The sequence below is a fragment of the Gossypium raimondii genome, chromosome 3 (assembly GCF_025698545.1).
Source record: "Gossypium raimondii isolate GPD5lz chromosome 3, ASM2569854v1, whole genome shotgun sequence".
Classification (NCBI taxonomy): Eukaryota; Viridiplantae; Streptophyta; class Magnoliopsida; order Malvales; family Malvaceae; genus Gossypium; species Gossypium raimondii.
In genome coordinates, this window is record NC_068567.1 from 14,523,363 (window position 1) to 14,530,402 (window position 7,040).

Here is a 7,040-nt window from a genome sequence, read left to right on the forward strand (position 1 = left end):
AAGTCGACTGTGAACCTACTATAGGGTCGGTAAGCATCACTTAGACCCCTAATTATATGAATTGACTGTTTGATTTATACATGTGTTGAGCATGATAATAGTATGCTTGTATACTGAACTGGTTATATATACTGATGTCCTGAGATAGCATGTCATGACTTGTATTTTACATTGCATGGGGTTGGGTTAATTATATTTGGAGGAAGTGTACTGAAAGACTCTTAAGCCTAACATACTGGCAGCTCAACTGCAAATTACTGGTTTGTGCCGCATTCGGTACTGCCTGGAGTGTAGGGATGGGTGGGTTGATTTGATCCCCACATAGAGTGTAGGGTTGGACGAAGATGGTGTGTAGAGGCTGGTTGGGTAGGACTTTGTTACTGAATACTGCGTGACTGCTACTAATACTATGATGGGCTAAGGCCCAAACTATTAATAATACTGAAAAAGGGCTTAGGCCCAGGACTGCTTTAACTGTGCACAGTGATTTGCTATTGTTTGTTTTTTGTGGGATTACACACTGAGTTTTTGTAAAATCACCCCTTTTTTTTTAAATGTGCATAGGTAATCCCCAAATCTAGGTGGATCGGTGCGGCGAAGGACTCGACGGTGACTATGGTTTTGGACTTTCATGGTTTTTAACTCATATTTACGATAATTGGTTTTATTTCTATTCTACTTTTACTAGCTCAGTTTTTGGGTTGTAATTGGACATTCGGACTTTGGTTTTGGGTTTTAATTATCTTTACTTTATGAATTACAATAGCTAGTAGTAGGAAACCTCATTTTTCAAAGGAAACAAATGTTTTTCCTAAATGCACGATTGTTTAATTTGTTTTAAAAGCTTTCGCAAACGAATAACGTTTTGAAACTATCGATTAAATGAGCAAAAACAATTTGGAACTAATAAGATATTAAGATAAGGAATCCAATGGAAATGGTTTTAACGCGTCGACACAGTTTTCAAACACCCTATCATGTGACATCGCTAGATCCGGCCATAACGTCTGGGCCGGGTTCAGGGTGTTACAAGTATGGTAATTTCACAATTTCACTAAACTTTTGGATCAAGTTGTAAATCAAAAAAAAATATCTTTAGAAATTTTCTATAATAATCTCTTCAGATAATTTTCTCTCTACAACTTTCTCTTAAATTCAAATGTGTGTAAAATGATGACCCAAGGCTCTCTTTATATAGGGCGAGTTTAGAGAGTTCAACTATGATTAAACTTAACACGTTAATATTAAATTAATATAATATGTATCAAGATAAATATTATATTAAATTTAAATTTAAAACTTATTAAAGTAATGGATTGATAAACATTAAATTAAATTAATAAAATACTATTAAGATAAGTTTTAAATTTAATTTAATATTAAGCTATTAAAGTAATATTATTTTTGAAATAGTTAATTTGAAATTAAATTCTCTAGTAGAGTCTAAATAGGAGTGTAACTCCTCCACTGCTCAGCCACCGAAGACCAACCAAAATCGGCCACTAGGACGTAGTCCCAGCCGCCGGCACCGCCGTGTCCGATGATGCAGGTGTGACACCCTTACGACACCCCGAGCTAGTTCAGTTGCTCCAATTCAGTCTGGGTATGTGACTACCCAACCAATTCGATCTAGCCACTAGTTGGACCATCGGCCTGGTTTCACATACTGGGCCCAGTTTGACCAATGTTTGGGTCTTGGTCTCAATTTTTGGGCTCTCATGCCCAATTTACGATCTTAGGTCTAATTTTCAAGTTCAATTACCCTTTGGGTCAATTGTATGACTTGTAAATTAATTTTTAAAAATATCAAATTAATTTTAATTAATTCGATTATTTTTATTTTATTTGATCAAAATTAATTTATCAAAAAATCACTTTGATTTTCCAAATTAATTTTTTAAGAAAATTCTTTAATCAAATTCTCTAGTTGAATAATTCTCACGACCACCTAATTTAATTCCACATCGAATAAATCAACTAAATTAAATTATTTCCAAATTCACAAAATTTTCTTTTGATTCAAATGCAGTCCGATCAAACTCTTGTTGAGCTAACGAAGGGACCAATAGGACATATACAATCAAGTTCTAGTAACTGCAATTATGTCCAAAAGCATCATTCTGATAATTCGCAATTACTTAATCATGGAGTCAATCCACAAGAAGTACCATGATTGAAAACTCCTTATTGTATACTCTTTACGAAAGTAATTCATCCAACTGCTTTGTCTAATGACCTCGTCATATGTGTGTTACCTTATATGATATCCTTGATTCCATTGAGTTAAATTCGTTCATTCAATACAATCCTATTTTATCTCACTGTCACCATTATGTCTTCTTAATGATTAATATGATCACTATCAACAAATCACTGTGATAAATTGCTCGTTCAAGAACAAGCAACTCGTGGCCACGTTCCATATTTATCAATTCACACAATGCCAATGAGAGAATATCATTAACGCTTTAATTGAGCTTTGAATTCCACTGTTGCTAGTAAAGTCATGCCATACACAAGTCATGTACCCAACATACCGGCTATGGGCTCGATCATCTTTAGAGCATAAGCCTTCACTTATATCAAAGCACATGACTTGCATACGTATGGTCAGTGAGTTACTCAGGATTTAGGTAAATCACACAATGAATGTCACAAGTGAATTAATTCACAAACGGATTCAGAGTTAATTCATCTTGGGTCCAATCCAATGCATCATTCTACCAATGAATACATCTATGTCTCTACCCGTGGAGTCAACTACTCCGATAGCCAAGACCATCTCCCTAATTGGAATTGTAGCTGACATGATAATCCTTCTCAACATTTGAATCAAATGCTCACTTCGATTCATTTACAAGATTACGAACTTATATAAATTATCTACTGAAGTAAGTTATCTTTCTCGCAATATAAAATTTCTTAAAATGCCACTTATCTTCAGTTTGAACTTAGACAATCAATGAGCTAATATTTGCTTGTCACAATTTCGCTATTCATGTAAAATATAAAAGATAAAAATACAAAAGACATAAACGTGAAATGTGAAATTAACTTTATTAATTTATTCATCATTCAAATAAATAGAAAACAATTACTTGTTTACTACAATATGGACACATTTCCCAACAGGTAATGCATTTCTAGTCTCACACCATCAAGTTGCCCAAGATATTACTCTCATTGTGTAGGAGGGACAAATTCTATCTTGGTCAATATCCCACTACATGGATTATGGTATATCCGACATTAGTATTTATAGTACAACCTATTACGTTATACGTTTGGCTATACCAATATATACGACTCACGATGATAGGACAATGATGACCTCAAGTCTGAGGATCATATGCATAGTTATCACCATGAGTAACGTTGTGAGTATTACATAATAATCAAAGAACATACTCACAGCGGGTTAGTCCAATATGTTATTCTCTAACTCATACTCATGTACTGATTTTGACATCCCAATGTCAATGACAACACTTTGTGATCAATAAACTACACATTAGTCTCAATGCATTATTGTTGTCTAAACCCACAATAATACTTGACTAAGAAATTTTTAAGAATAATCATATTATTCCCAAGACTTTATTATTAATCGGTTTATTTATACACACAGAAAAAAAAAATGAAATAACAATGACAATGCCTTATATTAACAACAAGAAATGAGTATGTAATTACAATCATCTCATGATTGGTCTTTGGGCATATTCTAACAAAATGGTGATGGAATCAAGCTCAAAAATGTGATTTCAACAAGAAAATAGCTTGAGTAGTGAAAATTTTATGTTGGATTTAAGAGAAGATGAGAAAAATAAAAAGAGTAAAGCCTTTTCTTCTTCAAGTACTGTGAACAACACAAAGGAGAAATATGAAAGCTTTCACCATCTTTATTTTCTTTTATTCCTGAATCTGATATTTTTATTAAAAATCATATTTCAAATTATTATTTTATTTAAACTCTTTTATATTTCGATTATAGGGCCTAATCCCCCTCTTGGATCAATTTTTTTGAGATTTTGTTGCCAAGCTCTTTTCTCTCCATTTAATTGTAACTATGAAGATTTATCTTACGCATTATATTTTTGAAGTATTATTTTTTATTTAACAAAGATCTAACTATTCGGTTTTGTGCATCATTGAAGAATACTCGTAAACCCCGGAGTACACACATCAACTATAGAAAAGGGTGATAATTGACGATCTTTTTGCGTAAGTAGTGCTGAATCAGTGTTATTTATTTAAGGGAATATTATTATTTCGTTCGATCGGTACTAACATGTATTTTGATTTAACATAGTGACTAAAGGAAAATCAAATTCATCTCTTTCGAACTGGAATCGAGATCTAATCCGTCAAATCTAAGGTGTGGGGATTTAAGTGATATTATTCGATAGTACAATTAAATCAATAATGATGAAGAATATTTATATATATAAAGTAAGTGTATATTGATATTTAATATTGTCATTATATGAATACAAGTGTATTCATAGAAATTGGTAAAACCAATAAACGAGGATAAGAAGTAAATCTCGAAATTCTGTGATTCTGTGGTGTGATTAGTTTTTAGGGTGATTCTAAGATGTATAATAATATATGATTTCCACCACTCATGTCATGTGATTTATGGCTTATAAAAATGGTATACTTTAATTATATGAAAATAATATATGTTACTAAATCTTGATCTAAGGATTCCTATGTTGATTATGCCCTACTATGATGCTTTGATTTGCTTGATAAAGCATGCTATTGTAAAATTATATGTAAAAATATGAGATAAGCATGCCATACTCTGATAATCCGATTCGCATGTAAATCATGCTACTAAAAAATCTATTATGTTGCCATAACACACGCGGGGTGAGAAAAATGTACGAAGGAAGTATCTGGCAATAGATCTATATTGTTGGTGGCTTGTCCATAATATTATGTATCTGGCAATAAATCTGCAATTTCTGGTGGTTCGACCACATTCTGGAGTGTTATTGGTTAGATGAGTTCTAGGGAACTTTGTATGGTGTGTAGCGGAGTTGGGTAGGATTTAAGTTCTAATATTTGTATTTTATTCTGAAAATGTTGCATTGATTACATCATTAGACAATCTGCCATACCTTATTTGTAATTGAGTAATTTATATATGTTATGGACTAATTATTATGATGTTGTAATGAATTATTTTTGTGAAATAATTGCTATTTAAGACCTACACTGAGCCTTTTTAAGCTCACCCCCTTCAAACTTTGATTTTAGATAATCGAGGTTAGGATGGGCTTGGTTACGGAGGTACTCTTGGTTATTTTTCGAAAAAACCTTGCAAGTAGTGGTATTGGACATTTTGGTTTGTGTTCATGCTTTATGGTCTTTAATTTTGGGACTTTGGTTTGGATTTTTTATTTGGAAACTTTGGACAATGTTTTGGGGTTTTTCTTTTCTGCACGATTTGTTTTATTAAATTATAATTTAAATAATTTGAAGAAATAAAACTAAAACGACAGACTATTTTTATAACAAAATTTATTAGACTCCAAGTAACGGTTTTACAGTCAATACTTGATTTTTTTTTAAAATCCATCACAAAATATTTGCAAAATCGATGATTTCCAAAATATCAATATCAATCTTATGATTTCCAAAATGACATTTTCCGCTGCAAAATATCAATAAGATCGAATCTTTAAAAAAACACTTAAATCGCACAACCTCCGACTTTCCCAAATGGATTTTCAAGAGATAAATTCCAAACTATTTTATTGGGCCATCATCATGGCCAACATAATCTTCAAGAATTGGCCATAACGTTTAGGCTGAGTCTAGGGGGTTACATTTAATGGTATGAGAGTCAAGTTAAAAAACTCAAAATGTGGTTATTTTCAAAAATTGCATGCACATACAAAAAAAATATTTTTGAAAAAAAATCATATTTAGTTGAAATTATTATTTAAATATGTTCTGAAAAATATCGAGACGCCGAAACTGGCCCAAATAAGCATTTTTGCCCCTCTAATTTTTGATACTATAGTATACTATAAGTTTTGAAAGTTTTTACTATGAGACTTTAGATCTAGAAATTTTTTTTAACTCTACTGTGAAACTTAGACTCTGAAAACTATAGATATTGATGCTTTAGTGACGAAACTCTGGAACTGAAACATTCTGAACTAATAAATAAAACTCGTTTCTAATTGTCAAATAAAACTGCATAAAACTTGAAAACTTTGACTAAAGATGAGTTCGCATTGAGTACATACTACAGGTATGAGAGCCGTAGAGAGCAGGGTTTAGAGACCTAAAATAATTCATCTGCATCATGAGCATGCTCGTCTGAGCCTACAATTGAACCCGAACCTGTGACTGATTAGGTTGACAATACCCGCACTATGGAGAAGGATCATCTGGAGCCTGTTGACGATGATCTGCCACAGGCCATGTTAAGGGTGCTACAACGTGTTGTTGGGCCCAATGAGGATCTGGAAATCGCGAGACCATTGTTGAGGGACTTCATACTAATAGAGCCGAGTTATTTAGGGGTATTGTTAGGACGACCCTTACCGTGGCAGAATACTGGCTTGAGGTTATTGAGAGAATTTTAAATGACATGGAATGTATCCCGGAGCAGAAATTAAGGGGAACAGTCTCGTTACTAAGGGATGACGCTTATCGTTGGTGGTACCCTGACTTGGGAATATTTTCTAGAGGCTTTCCAAAACAAGCATGTGGGAAAACATTATATTGAGGCTCGTCGACTGAAGTTCATTCAGCTCAAACAGAGGGATAGATCCGTGGCTAAGTATGAAGCCGAGTTTCTGTGGTTAAGTCACTACGCCCAAAAGATGGTTGCCACTGAGCAAGACAAGTGTGTCCGATTTGAGAACGGGTTGAGGTATGAGCTAATGATGCAGGAGGCCTCTCTATAAGAAAGGGTTTTCGAAGCATTAGTGGAGAAAACCAAGATTGTGGAAGAGGTAAAACGTTTGGAATGCGAATCGAGTGATAGGGCTAGAATCCCTTCGAAGAGAGATGTC